This window comes from Podarcis bocagei, assembly GCF_964188305.1.
Source record: "Podarcis bocagei genome assembly, chromosome: 4".
Classification (NCBI taxonomy): Eukaryota; Metazoa; Chordata; class Lepidosauria; order Squamata; family Lacertidae; genus Podarcis; species Podarcis bocagei.
This window is the reverse complement of record NC_138128.1, coordinates 3,218,675-3,233,925: the sequence shown is the minus strand read 5'-3', so window position 1 is coordinate 3,233,925 and position 15,251 is coordinate 3,218,675. Positions and strand designations below refer to the sequence as shown.

General features: G+C 46.1%; 1 protein-coding gene across 7 annotated transcripts in view; it reads right to left on the bottom strand.

Moving 5' to 3' along the window:
• BCL6 (BCL6 transcription repressor) overlaps nt 1-15,251 on the bottom strand; it is a 73,843-nt gene that overhangs the window by 13,088 nt on the left and 45,504 nt on the right. For 4 of the 7 annotated variants that reach the window (XM_081190205.1, XM_081190201.1, XM_081190207.1 and 1 more), the window contains exon 2: nt 909-947. The gene's annotated coding sequence lies outside the window, so the exon portion shown is untranslated. Of the gene's footprint in view, nt 1-908; nt 948-2,148; nt 2,262-2,373; nt 2,500-3,349; nt 5,574-15,251 lie in introns of those variants that run through there. The other 3 variants (XM_081190203.1, XM_081190202.1, XM_081190204.1) reach the window with 3 other exon arrangements.

The window sequence follows — 15,251 nt, the reverse complement described above, 5'->3', positions numbered from 1 at the left end:
CTGGTTGGGACTGGCCTGATCTAGAGAAGGCCATCCCAAACTGGAAAGATGCTATGCCAGGCCGGCAGTGACTGGGAGCTGAACGAATTCACTGGTGAAAATTCCTTAGAGCGGAATTTTTTCTGCCTAAGGAGGATTGTCAGCTTATTTCATCTGCCCCAGAAATTTCTTCGAAAGCTCGTTTTGAATTTTAGGGCCGGATGGCTGAATGCTGGCGATTGTCCCCGTTGCCTTTTAATTGCACTTTGAAACCATCTTTTTAAATTATTTCAAAGTGTATCATGGTGGGTCTGGTTTGGCGTTTCTGGTTTTGACTCTGCGAAAGCTGCTCTGAGGCCCCAGGGGGGGTCACAAACATGGGAAAGCATTTAAGGTAAACCAAAACACCAAGATGTAGAGACTGCAAAGTACCGTATTTTTTGCTGTATAAGACTCACTTTTTCCCTCCTAAAAAGTAAGGGGAAATGTGTGTGCGTCTTATGGAGCGGATGCAGGCTGCGCAGCTATCCCAGAAGCCAGAACAGCAAGAGGGATTGCTGCTTTCACTGCACAGCGATCCCTCTTGCTGTTCTGGCTTCTGAGATTCAGAATATTTTTTTTCTCATTTTCCTCCTCCAAAAACTAGGTGCGTCTTGTGGTTTGGTGCATCTTATAGAGCGAAAAATACGGTAATTCCCTCCTGAAGAGGGGCAGGTGAAAGGAAGCCTTCGACACCCGACTGCGGGAGGGCAGCCTCCACCAAACCCACCCACTCGGTTCCCATCAGCAAGGGAGGGAGGACGCCACTTGTGTTTTTATTTCCTTAAATCAAGCCAGACGCCCTCCTGAAAAACGCTTCCAGCTGAGCTGCCTGCAATATTCCATTCGACACACTTGAAGGAATGAGGCATGCAATTACGGAGCCTTACCTCCTGCTTCAATTCACAGTCGAAGGGTTTCTTTCAGACCTGCACAGACAAAACACAAAGAACCTCATAAGTATATATATATAAGCAAAGCCTGGATGATTGAGCCAGTGGCCCATTTAGTCTAGCAGTCTGTTCTTACAGTGGCCCCAACGGGAAAACCGCAAGCACTCATATAATTATCACTCATTGTGCTTATATTCCGCCTTTCTCCTAAGCTGGGATTCAAGGCGGCTCCTGACATTTAAAAACAACATTATAAAATGCAAAGTAAAGAATGCAAACTGGTTAGAAACAATAATTAAAAGACACCAGGACACATTGAGAACCAGCAATTAAAAATACAGTTTGCCCCAGCAGCAGCCGCCCAGCGGTCAGAAATGTCTGCACCTTGGTCTCCAAAGGCCTTTCTGAAGCAAAGAGGGAGCCAGGCTAACCTCTCTTGGGAGTGAATTGCTAGGATCATAGAGTTGGAGGGACCCCAAGGAATCTCCTTCCTTGTACAGTAATCATAGAGTTGGAAGGGACCCAAAGCACAGCCAGTGCCACAATATGGGAGCAGCCACAGAAAAGGCTCTGTCTAGGTCACCCCCAGCTGTGCTTCGGATGTTGATGAGACTAAGGGAACTCAGAGAGACCGAGAGAAGATGCTCACCCAGGGATCTCAGCATCTGGGCAGGTTCATAATGGGAGATGTGATCTTTCAGGTAGCTTGGACACTTTGAATTGTGCCCAGAAACAGATCAGTAGGGAATGAAGTCATTTTAACAAGGGAGTGGCATGTTCCCTTTGTCTGGCAACATTCAGCAGTCTGGAATTGCGGTCAACAACAACAACAACAACAACAATTATACACAGCCCATGTGACTGGGTTGTCCCGGTCCACTCTGGGTGGCTCCTAACAAAATATTAAAAACAAAATAAAACTACAGTGCTAGCCAGGTATTAACATGACGGGGACCCAAGTGGTCAATGCTTTTTTTATATAGTGTGAAAGTTATAACTCCATTGAAGATGCTCAGTGCATGACCAGTAGTTTTCTTTCACCTACTCTGCCCCAAAGGTCTTACAAAGGCAGTTGGACCACAAAATCAGGGTGGGGTTTGTCAGAGCAGCAACAAAACCCAACACACACTTCTGCAAAACTCCCTCCCATGACCCTTTTCCAAACGTCACAAGTCACACAACAGATGTGTGGTTGTTGTTTTCTAAAAAAATAATAATAGAGGTGTTGGGCTCTTACACAAAAAGCACAGAAGAATCTTGTGGCACCACAAATTTATCATGGCATAAAGCTCCCATGGACTCGAGCCTATGTCGTCAGATACCCGGTGCGAAATCTTAGGTGGCCGGTATCTAAAAGGAGAATATCAAAAGGTGGGAGTTGAAAGGCAATGGAATGCAAAGATTACAGTTGGTGAAGATTACAGTTTAAATATAGTTTCGCTGCAATAGATGCAGTTTGCACTTCGAGCGCCTCTCCCGATTCAGATGGGACAGAGAGATGGAGCCGACTGCGAACCATATATTGATGACACTTCACTCCAGACCTCCTGATGATGTCAAGACAGCAAAGGGGACAAAATATGGAACCCTGTGGGAAACCATAGGACAATTCCTGCGGTGCCAACAATAGCTTCCCATCAATAGTCATCTTCAAATATGTCAAGAGCTGTCACATGGGAGATGGATTGTTTTCTGCGGACTCCTTTGGAAGGTGGGGGACTCTCCTCCCTTGGAGACTGTTAAGCAGAGGTTGGATGGCCATCTGTCATGTAAATTGCATCCAGCTGATATCCCTGCATTGCAGGGGGTTGGACTAGATGACCCTTGAGGGTCCCTACAATTCTCTGATATTCAGGGATGGGAATGGAGGTGGAACCAAAAGCATCCCACACGTTATTATTTTTTAATGCCACAGTTCTTTCTTTTAAATCTAGCCGGGGACAGATCCCCTGTCTTCCAAGCGTTGCATTTTGAAATCTCAATAAAAACCACACTGTAAAAAAAATAATCTCTGTTATGTGGCTCTTGTGATCTGGCCCATAAAAACACTCCCACACCCACGAAGGCAAAACAGTGTGGGACGTGTGGCGCTGAATTGCAGTGCAGCATCTAATTGCCAGCGTAAAAAAAAAGTGTGCCATTACGATTCCATTTTGGAGACATGAAAGGGAGAGAAGCCCCTCCACAAAGCCGCCTGGAATCTTGCATAATTGCCGCTTCAGATTCTGAAGGCTCTGGGGAGAGCCTCTCTTGACACAGCTTGTCTCAAGCCATCAAGCTTGAAGAGGGAGTGCCAGGGGCGCGTTGCGGCTGTGGCGGTTGTGATGACACAAGACGCAGGGAGCTACCGGCAGCTAGAACAGGCGTGCCAGCGCCTAACATCTGGGCTCATTAGCTGCCAGACCAAATCCAAGGTGTTACTCTTGGGAGCAGTTTACCTGTGAGATTGCTTCATCCCAGATGTGCCCACTTGATCTCTTCAATCAGTAGAACGGGCAGCCCAGGTGCCAAATCACATCTGTTCTGCGTGTGTAAGAACTCAATGTTTGAGTGTGACAGTGCCTATACTTTTGGAACTCCCTGCCTATTGATATCAGTGTATTGATATTGTTTAGACAAGCCTATCCTGATGCTTCGAAACTTGATGCGAGTTTTAACCTGTTTCAGTATTTTAACTTTTTGTAACTGTTTTCGAGATATAGTGGTAATTTTTTCTTGTTTTTCCAGTTTTAGCTTTTCCGTAAACTGCTCTGAGGATTTTTTAAAAATGATTTTTAAACCCATCAAGCATTGTATAAATTCCATGAAATAAATAAATGGACAGCAACAAAAGCAAGAGGGCCAATTGCTCTGCCTCCAGATTCCTGCGCTCAAGCGGGAAAACTTTTGATATTTTTAAAAATCAATGTTTTTATTAGGAATTTTTAAAACAAATAACGAGTCTAGTCTAGCGAAAACATCAATCATGTTGCAAAAAGATTCGCCACAATTGCAAAGAAATATTGCATAGGAGCTGATAAGGTATTTTGGACACGGTTTGCGGAAGATTAAACAATAAAATCTTGCTGGGGGCCTTCAAAGTTTAGCAACTCCTGCAAAGTTGGCAGAAGTGATCTCATGAACGGTACCCCATGAACGGGTACCCCATGAACATGCTAGCACCCTTTCCGAGCTCCTCATTTCTCTTTCAGCTTCTAAAGGGAACCACCCCCCTTTCCTGATCATAGCCTTCTCCTGCTTTGCTAAAATGTGCAAAACTTTGCTCCAGTCGCCCATCGATATGCCCTCATCACCACCTGTTTGTGGACAACCCGGAGGCGTCTTGGGTTTTCTTGATCTCTCGACCAGAGTTTCCACTTTTAATAGTTGGGTTGTTTTACTGAGATTGTTTTATAGCGCGTTTTAATTACGGGTGATATAATGTTTGTGTAATTGGCGGCTACACTTTGCAAACCACTCAGAAGCCTATTTGGGCATGAAACGATATATGAATTAAATTATCGTCATCATCTGGGTGGCAGCTGCGGGACAAAAGGCTACTGGCCTCAATAAGCCTTCTGTTCTGATTTGCAGATCTTTCACCTTTCCCCCCCTTGCTTAAATCAGCGGCACCGAAGGCTGGGGCAGGTCACAAACTCCCAGTTATATACCCATTCGGATGTTTGTCAGAGCTTCTTGTTAAAAGCCATCAAGAGAAGCTGTGATTCACTAGTTAGGGATTGGAACTATATTTTGCTATTTCTGACCAGCCTGTTTCCTATACCAAAAGGAAGAAGAGAAAGCACGTTGACCATTAACTCTCCATACCAGATCTCATTTTCAGATGCAGAGAGCCCTTTCCGGGCATCTCCAACTCACCTGCCATTCTCCTCTTTAAAACAAAAACCGCTATGCTAAAATTAATCATCATCGCGTTTGCCCTCGTCAGAAAGATTCACACTAAAATTGTAACCACCTTTCTCTCCGCAAGAGGGCAGCCTTGCATGAGAAATAGACCCAAGTCCCATCTTGCAGTTCCTTTTATTGAAGGAATTTAGATCACAAGCCAGCCTTGCAATCATTTACCAGCTACCCACTTATACAGCTGGCACAACAGAATGGCTACACACAGAATGGAAAGCTACCGGATCCAATCATCCAATCGCCCTCCTTCCTGCTCCACACAATGTCCCGGCCTTCCCTAAGCTGCAAATCCTTACACCAACAGAAGCTGGCCCAAGAAAAGATAAGACATCAGGATCGCCCAATGCTTCGGGGAAAGAGGATAAAAAAACACTCATGCAATTTCTCACCATGCACAAGAGAAATCTAGACTCCTATAGGGAAATCGTAGGACTGAGTCCACAATTTAAGAAGGATGTTGACAAGCTGGAATGTAGGGTGACCAAGATGATCAAGGGTCTGGAAACCAAGCCTGATGAGGAACGGTTGAGGGAGTTGGGGACGAGGGAGTTGAGACTAAGAGGAGAAAAGATAGCCGCCTTCAAATATCTGAAGGGCTGCCACATAATAATAATATTTTTTTATTTATACCCCGCCCTTCCCGGTTCAAAAACCGGGCTCAGGGCGGCTAACAACAAATTTAAAACACTTAATTCTAAAAGCAGCATAAAACACAGTATAAAAACATGAATAACAATAAAATTCAAAAATCAGTTTAGGGGAAATAAGCATTAGAGGGATAGCTGGCTAATTGGTCCTACTTGGGCCAGCAAGGAGACCAGGGGAGAATTAGCTGTGGGGTCTCAGAGCGGGTGATCTTCATAAAAGGGGAGGGGGAAGGAAGGGAAGGGAAATAAAAGATCAGGCTGAATTCAATTAAAGGCCAGGCGGAATAGCTCTGTCTTACAGGCCTGACGGAAGGAGGTTAAATCCTGCAGGGCCCTGGTCTCCTGGGACAGAGCATTCCACCAGGTCGGAGCCATCACTGAAAAGGCCCTGGTAGAGGATAGTCTGACTTCCTTGGGGTCCAGGACCTCTAAACTATGGTTATTCATGGTCCTCTGTGGGGCAGACCAGGAGAGGCAGTCCCGTAGATACGGTCCCATAGATATGGAAGGCAGAGCAGGAGCCAAACCAATGCATTCAAGTTACAAGTCCGGAGATTCCAACTAAAGATTGGGAAGAGCTTTCTGAGACATTGGAACGGGATTCCTCCGAAGGCTGTGGACTCTCCTTCCTTGGAGGTTTTCAAGCAGAGCTTGCATGGCCATCTGTCATGGATTCTCTGGCTGTGGTTCCTGCATTGCAGGGGGTCAGACTAGATGACACCTGGTGTCTCTTCCAACTCTGCCTTTGGACAGTATCTGGAAAGCAATTCCATCATCCCCAAACACCCTTCATTGTCCCCCTTTCTGAAGGCAGCATCACCTCTGCTGCATTTGGGTTCTTTTTCATAGAATTGGAAGGGACCCAAAGGGTCACTGGGTTCAAGGCCTTGCAGGGAAGGAATTTTTAACGGCATTCCGTACTGTTTCATTTCAGTTGCAAGGCACGCCCTTGCCAAAAAAAGGTGGTTTTTATTTTTAAAGTATATTTCTTATGCTTCAGCACCACCAATGCCTGGAAGCTTTGAATATAACATTTTTGAATTGTGTTAATTATTTTGATGGATTTGCTGTCGCCGTTTGCTTTGTCTATATGCTGTTTGGCTTGCTATTATGGCGACTGCAATGTGCTGTTGTTCCTTAATGCTACTGCGATCATTCTGCGCTCCCTTTTTCCACATTTGTTGTGGGAAAGCGAGATGCAAATGCCAAAGCAAATCTGAAGGGACCCAGGTATCCCTCGGAAGGAACCCAGCCACAGTTGTGAGGCTCCCCCCCCCCCCCGAAGCAGATCTGCAATGGCAAACAAGTATCCCAGAAGGACAACTTATAGGCCTTCTGCACAACGTGGCCATAGGAGTAGCAGGTGCTCTCCTGTCTCTGCTCTCGGCTCGCCCAAGGCGATGCGGAACTCCTAAAGCTCTGGCAAACGCAGGAAGATAGGAAACCGCTTTAGACAGAGCCATAGTGCTGGTCTGGCTAGCTCAGCATTTCCCACACTGACTGGCAGCTGCTTCTCTCCAGGGTTTCAAGGCAGATATCCTAGCGACAGAAGGAGACCTTCTGCCTGCTGCTCCGTCACTGAGCTATGGCTGTTCCAACGTTAGAAACTCAGGTATATAAGCTAAGCGCCGAATGGCACCTTGAATCTAGATTGCGGTTGCCAACACAGAATGTCAGTTTGCCCAGGGGTTGGACTAAATGACCTTTGGGATCCCCTAGATTGGTGACTGGGAGCGGCCGCTGGGACCATGTAACATTGTTCTGCATTGGCTTCCAGTACATTTCCGAGCACAATTCCAAGCGTTGGTGCTGATCTTTAAGGCCCTAAATGGCCTTGGTCCTGTATACCTGAAGGAGCGTCTCCACCCCCATCGTTCTGCCTGGACACTGAGGTCCAGCGCCAAGGGCCTTCTGGTGGTTCCCTCATTGCGAGAAGTGAGGTTACAGGGAACCAGGCAGAGGGCCTTCTCGGTGGTGGCGCCTGCCCTGTGGAACACCCTCCCTTCAGATGTGAAGGAAATAAGTAGCTATCTTCTCTTTAAAAGACATCTGAAGGCCCTTTAGGGAAGTTTTTAATCTTTAATGCTGTATTGTTTTTAACACTTGATTGGAAGCCACCCAGAGTGGTTGGGGAAACCCAGCCAGATGGACGGGGTATAAATAATAAATAATAAATTATTATTATTATATTATTATTCCAATGCTACAATTCCACGATTCTTTGATATTGCACTTGCTCTTACAATTTGCTTGTCCCAGTATGCAAGAAGAAGAAACACGCACAGTGGAAACAGAAACGGTATTGACTACAGAGTAAGACAGAGGTTTTTAAACCTGGTGCCCAGAAATCTCCATGCGGCTGCAAATGGGACCTGCACCGGTAGCAAAATGCGCCTGGCGCCTGGCTAATTTCGGACACTGCCACTGTTCCTGGTGCTCATGAACTCTATGCAAGGCAACTGGAGTTCTGCAGCAAGCAGATTGATGCAGAAAGAGTTCTCGGAAGAGGGGAAATTTGGAAGTCACTGATCCTCGCCGCAGCTTTTCTCGCAATGAGCAAAGATTGCTTTCTGGGTTTCCCCCCTCCTGGTGGAAGGACTTGAGAGGCCATCTTTCTCTCACTTCCCAAGTCAGCCGTCCCTGTCTGCTGTCTAAGACAAGTGACCTGAGATTAGGCGGCAGCAGCGAGAGGAAAATGGGGGTGGGGGCGACGAGAATGGAGGCCAACCACGGCTGTGAGCATCGAAACTCCTTAGTCAGTGCAGATCAAAGAGACTTTGATTCTGCCAGCTTCCTCCCCTCCTGTATTGTGCGCCTAAGAGGTTACCACACTGAGCATTTTGTTCCAAGCTCCTGCCTGATCCAGTTTCCTGCCAGAGCAGACACAAATGCTTCTAGGAAACACAATGGCAGAGAAAGGGGGCAGGTTTGTTAGCCTGTAACCAGGAAAACAAAAAGCCAGACACACACACGCACGCGGTCTCCACTCAGAATTGCTGAAAGGAGAAGACTAGGGAGGTGGGAAGCCCTTTTCTGCGATGACTCAGGTAAGGAGGGCTGCAACTTTGTACGATGCCCTCCTTCCTCCACTCTTCAAAGCGTTAGGAACGTGAGGAGAGGCTGCTGGATTAGGCCAGCGGACCCATCTCATCTACCATCTTGTTCTCGCAGTAGCCAGCCAGATGCCTGAAGGATTCAAACACAACACTCCTCTTGTGGCTTCCAGCAGCTGGCGTTCAGAATCATTTTCTGCCTCCAACTGTGGAGGGCAGAGCATGGCCATTGCGGCTAGTAGCCACACTCCATGAATTTGTCCAGTCCTCTTTTAAAGCCACTCTTGTGGGAGGGAGTTCCATAGGTTAACTATGTGCTTAATGAATAAGTCATTTCATCCAGCCATCCAGAATCTTCCAACGTTCAGCTTCATTAGATGTCTACAAGTTCTAGGCTTAGTGTTAAAGGGGCGCCGTCTCTGACAGCAATCACTGCCTCCTGTGGCAGTGAGTTCCACAGTTTAACTGCACTGGGTGAAGGAGGAGCTTCGTTCTAAAAACATCACAACCCTGCTCAGCGGTGGAGCACGTTTTACTAAATCCACACTCTGCTTTTCAACTCAGCAGACCCACAAACCAGCTGACCATGAGCACAAACACTAATACAGCCAGTTACAAATGCATGCTGGCCACGCATAACAATTACGAGAAGGTTGCATGCAAGAAGATCCCAGGTTGAATTTCCAGAATTGTCAGTTAAAGCGATCTGAGCACAGGAACATGGGAACCCACTGGCCCATTGAGCTCAGTATGTCGGCCCTGACTTGCAGCGGCTCACCGTGGTTTCAGGCGGAGAATTTTCCCAGACCTGCCCAGAGATGCTGAGGATTCGAATCTGGGACATTCTGTTTGCAAAGTGCATGCTCTGCTACTGAGCTATGGTGCGTCTTCCCACAAAGGTGCAGGCGACGTAAGGTATACTTGAATCTAGCAGTAGATCTCCCTGCAAGGATTTCTGACTCAAGCCCATTCTCATGGGCCAAGGTGCTCACCCCTGCAGAACAAAAAACCCCTGTGTTGCAAACTTCACACAACAAACAATACAAGCAACACGAAGACCAGTATACTAGATAGCACTGCAATTCTTATTGCATAATATACATGATTTAGTACAACAAAAGCAAAACGTGTACACTTGTAAATTCTCTAATATATTTGTAACCAAACGAACACACGTCTGTCAATCTTTGAAAGTCCGTAGAAGTATAATAAGTCTATGGTTGAAACAAAGTAATAGATGCTATCCTGTGGGCTAAGCGGTAAAACTTTTTTTATGAGTTCATGGTGCCGAAATAGTAAGTGAATAACAACATAGGACAGTGATCCCGGATAATCTGACTGTTTCGCTGGAATCTTCTTCATAACAACCCATAGATTAGAAAAATGAACAAGGAGCAGTGGTCATGAGAATATGTAACCACTGCTCACCCTGACATGCCCAGAACTTGCCAACACTCCCTCCTTTCTTCCTGCTCAGGGCACCCCATGTCCGTCCGTTCCCCCCCTTATCACACAGGCTGCCTGACTCACGCACAGACACACTCTCTTCTCGTGCGCGAAATGTTTGAGATGTTGCTGCTTTCCCAAAGACCAATTCCTGTATGCAAGAAAATTAGTCTCCTATACACACACATATAAAAGATCTGATAACAGGTCTGGAAACCAAGCCTGATGAGGAACGGTTGAGGGAGTTGGGTTTGTTTATCCTAGAGGAGGAGAGGGGAAATGAGAGCCATCTTATAAGCAGGATCCAAACCAAGGAATTCCAATGACAGGAAAGGAGATTGAAACTAAACTTCAGAAAGATGTTTCTGGAGGTAATAACTGTTGGATTCCGTGATTTCACAAACACCCTCCTCCTCTGCCAGTTTGCAGGGATCAGTGATCCTCCCGGTTGGATTTCAACCAGGGATGGAAGCTCAGAGTCAAATGTTCTGACAAACAGGATCAGCTATGGAGCTGGGTTCAAATCCTGGCTCACTTACGCAGGGGTGCCAGCTGGCTGGTCCTGGGGAAAGTATGATCACTACGTCGCAGCTGCCAGACGCAGAAGGGAAACCTCAGCAGAGATGCAGCAAAAGAGGATGAACTAAGGGTTAGAGTCCATGGGGACTTCCTTACAGATCAGGCAGGCTAGTTAATTATAGAAGAAGAAGAGGAGGAGGAGGAGGAGGAGGAGGAGGAGGAGGAGTTTGGATTCGATATCCCGCTTTATCAATACCCTAAGGAGTCTCAAAGCGGCTAACAATCCCCTTTCCTTTCCTCCCCAACAAAAAACACTCTGTGAGGTGAGTGAGGCTGAGAGACTTCAGAGAAGTGTGACTAGCCCAAGGGGAATCGAACCCGGTTCACCAGACTACAAGTCCACCGCTCTTAACCACTACACCGCACTGGCTCTCATTTTATTCTATAATCAATGGACACTCTGGGGCAGGGACCTGGGGGGGGGGGCTAAGAGGCAAGAGGGAGGCAAGGGGGCACTAGAGGTGTAAATGACTGCCAGACCATCTTCAGAAGCAGCCCCAAATATAACACGTTGCCATAATCTAACCTAGAGGTTACAGGAGCGTAGACAACAGAAGTTTGGCAATCGTCACCTAAAGGGTGCCACATTCCCCATCCCTGGGCTCAACAAAGGGTTGGATCCAGACTTAAGTTATGCTTAGAGGAGACCCAATGAAATTGATTAGATTTCCCCTCAATTACAGTGGATCTGGTAACAAATTTACTAAGGTCTGGAAGTCAACCGCAGACATATTCAGAAGGGGATAATTTCTTAACGCCTCTGCTTTATTTGGGGCACTTGACTCACAGACTTACAGACGCATAGCAGACCCTCCTGATATTTCACCTGTCCCTCCCCCAGAAAGGGAAAATGGTAGTAGCATTGCCACCGGGAATATTTTGATGGGGTGGGGACCTTGGATCCACATTGGGGCTATCACACAAAGTTATAAAGACCCCCAAGCAAATCGGAAGTTGTCTATCTTAAAATTTTCACTGTTGTTAATTTTGCACTGCGGTCATTTTATTGCTTTGTCTTTTAACGAAAACCGCTTTGTGGTTTTCTTTGCAATCAAGCAGTGTATAAATTTACTGAAATGGGTAAATAAAATCAAGCTTTGTGTTGGGTGGCTAAGTTTCGTGAGAATCATTTGATGAATGAATCAAGAGCGCAGAAAATAAATCAGTAACCATAACATGCAAGAGGTTTTAATAATAATAACAATAATAGTAGTAGTAGTAGTAATAATAATAATAATAAATGTTTTATGCCCACAATGAGTAAGAGAACAGATTAGAAGTGGTGGAAGGGGACTTGCAAACAGAGAATTTTTATATAACCTGCAACTGGGAGAGCGAGAGCGAGAGTGAAAACAGGACTCGGTGGCCGTAACCACTTCCCCAAAGCCCTCTCTTTCTTCACCCCCTCCCTGCTCCCTTGCCTCCCCAGTAACCACAAGTGATACTGACCCAAAAAACAAAGTGAAAGTTCGTGGGAGACGAAGGAGGAAGAGTAAACAAGCTTCTCGCACGCGGACCACCGTGCAAAAACCAGTGTTGCATTTCACTCCAACCAGCTCAGACGTTGCTAATGGGATTTCTTCCAGTGCAGAGCTAGCCTTTGCCAAGCCGGTGCCCTCCAGATGTTTCAGATAAAACACCTGGAGCGTGCTGGCTTGGCCAAGGACAACGCAGAGCCAACCTTGACGGGCCCAGTTCTGAATTGGCTCAATACTTACGAGTACATATTTGGAGGGAGGTGGAAAGCATTGTTCAATTTTCCAAGGGTTCCTCTGCACACAGAGACTTCAGTGTAACATGAGCAACACAAAAACCCATTAATCCAGCCCATCAAGCACACAGAAAGTCCATTTATTTCAATGGGAGAGCTAAGCACGCGTTTCCTGAAACTGAAATGGCTGAAATCCTAGGATCAGGTTTTTTCCTGATTGACTGGTATTTTGGTTTGTTTGTTTTTAAAAAAAGTCAACTCTGATATGCCCTGCTGGCTTTCCAGTTACCAGCACCTGATCTCCAAATTCAAGTTTCAAAACTGACCCCACAGCCTCCACCAATTAACACCCCCACTCACCTCTTCACACCTTTGCAGAACTCAAAAAGTTTTCTTAAAATTAAGCTAGAGCTCTTGGCATCCTTTAGTTTGGGAAGCTGAAACTTGAGGCTCCATCCACTGTGTTGCGCAAACCCCACTGAAATGAGAAGTTGTGCAAGCAAAACAGTGGGTGTTGACATATATGGGGAGACCTACTCCAAAGAGTAGTCCTCTTGCTGCTGCCCCCAAATCACTTGACTTCTGGTATCACAGAATTGTCAAATTGGATTACCCTCCAAGGTAATCTAGTCTACCGCCATGCGGGATCCCTGAAGAAAGAGATGGCTTTGGGGAAGTGGTTACGGCCACGGAGTCCTGTTTTCACTCTCGCTCTTGCTCTCCCAGTGGCAGGTTATATAAAAACTCTCTGTTTGCAAGTCCCCCTCCACCACTTCTAATCTGTTCTCTTATTCATTGTGGGCATAAAAACATTTATTATTAATAATAATAATAATAATAATAATCATATTAAAACCTCTTGCATGTTATGATTACTGATTTATTTTCTGCGCTCTTGATTCATTCATCAAACGATTCTCACGAAACTTAGCCACCCAACACAAAGCTTGATTTTATTCCTGACAGGTGGCCATCCAAGCTCCCTCCAACGATGGAGAAACCACCAGCTATCTTTCCACTCTCAAACAGTTCCTACTCTCAAAATGTTTAGTCGGAATCTCACTTTCTTGCAATCTGCATCCATCGCTTTGAGCCCTACCCTCGGAGCAGGACACGACAAGTTTGTTCCTTTGCCGACCTTGCGCCCTCCATAGATTGGACTACAACTCCCATCAACCTTCCACAGGGGCTGATGGGAGTTGTTGTCCAGTACCTGGAAGGCACCAGGTGGGCTTTGCCTAGGTTAAGAGGCCGTGCTTTGAGCCGGGAACCCACCGGTGCAAATAAAGCTACCGTTCTTCCAGAAGCCTATCTGGAAAGAGCACCAGAATAATGAAGGCTGATTTTAACCAAACCAGGTGATCTTTGCACAGCCAAGAGTCATCAGAAGACCCAACACTCAGGCGATAAAGATGTTTTTCCTTTTATAGGTTGTCTGACAAACTTCCCTGAGATGAAACAAAATTTTAAAAATCCCTTCCAGTAGCACCTTAGAGACCAACGAAGTTTGTTATTGGTATCCGATTTGGAACCAAAGCTAATCCTGAGAGTTGATGGACCCTTTCCCTGGTGAAGTTCTGGACTTTCCCCCCTACCTATATGAGAAGACCTTCTACTTGAGAGTAGTTACCCATCCATTCAGCTGGATAAATGTCAGTTATTGATGCAGTTTCTCTCTCTTTTCAAATAGATTGCCTCCAATTACTCTGAAGCAAGCTTGGACCCCCCCCCCTCTAAGAGTTGAAGGCAGACTGTACTTTGTATTCCTCCCTTAAAGCTCTCCCTGCGGCGTCGCAAACAATAATTAAAACATTTTTTTTTAAAAAAAAACAAACCTCCGATCAAGCCTCTCTTTGTATTTTAATTTGATGGAAGTGGAAAAACACAAGCCTTGTACTAGATGGTAAGGAGGTTTCTCCCACTGCCAAACTCTAGAGTGTCAAACCCTGGAGCTTCCTGGTTTGATTTTAAGACCCAGGAGTGAGGAACCTGCAATTTTTCAGATGATGCTAGACTCCAAAAACCTGCCTGTCAGTCAGCCTGAGGATGGCCAATGACCATGAGGAGAGCCGGCGGCCATCTAGATGGCCACAGGTTCCCCATTCCTATTTTAGACCCTGAAAAACTCCTTTCTATTGCTCATGTGCACAGTTTAAATGTGGGGCAGAATCACACGTAAGAACATTAAGGAGAGCCTGTCTGGATCAGGCCTATGACCCATAGAATCCAGAACCCTGTTCTCGCAGTGGCCAACCAGATGTGTTTCTGGGGAAACCCACAAGCGGGATCTGAGCCCAAGAGAAACACTCTCCCCTTCTGTGTCTCTAGTACCTGACATACAGACGCCCATATTCAGACTCCCTGCTCTGCCGTTGGTTTTGAAGCCTCAGTTTCCCCATCTGCAAAATGGGCCTGGGGTCATTTTAAACTCATGTTTCAATTTATTAAATTTCGATACAGCCCTTCATCCGAGGGTCACAGGGCGGGTTTGCTGGTGGACAGAGACGAAAGAAAACTCCGCAAACAAACCCCAGGCCTTTTTGCAAAGCGTTGTGAAAGTTGGGCAAATGGTGTTTTATATAAGAGGCAGCACCTCACAAGGTTTGCACAAGGGCAAACCCCAACAGCGTTCTCTACATTTCACAGCACCCACAACCATGGTTATTTTGCAATGTGGTACGCACACCCCACAGATTTGCCAAATAGGGGGCAGGTTGGAGGGGGGGAGGGGAGAGCGATCCTGCTCCGCCATTCCACACTTAACCACCAGAGGTCAATCTTGCCCCACACACAAACATACCGATTTAAATCAGAAGTCTCTCCCCCCATTCCAACTCACAACAAAGTTTTCCCACCCCCCACTCCGGAGGAGAAGACACACCTAAACACATTCTGTCATGCGAAGGACGGGGAAATCCTCGATTATTATTATTATTATTCTAATAAAGAGGTTGGATTTCTAACAACTTTCCCTTACACCTGGATAACTTTGTCTGCAAGA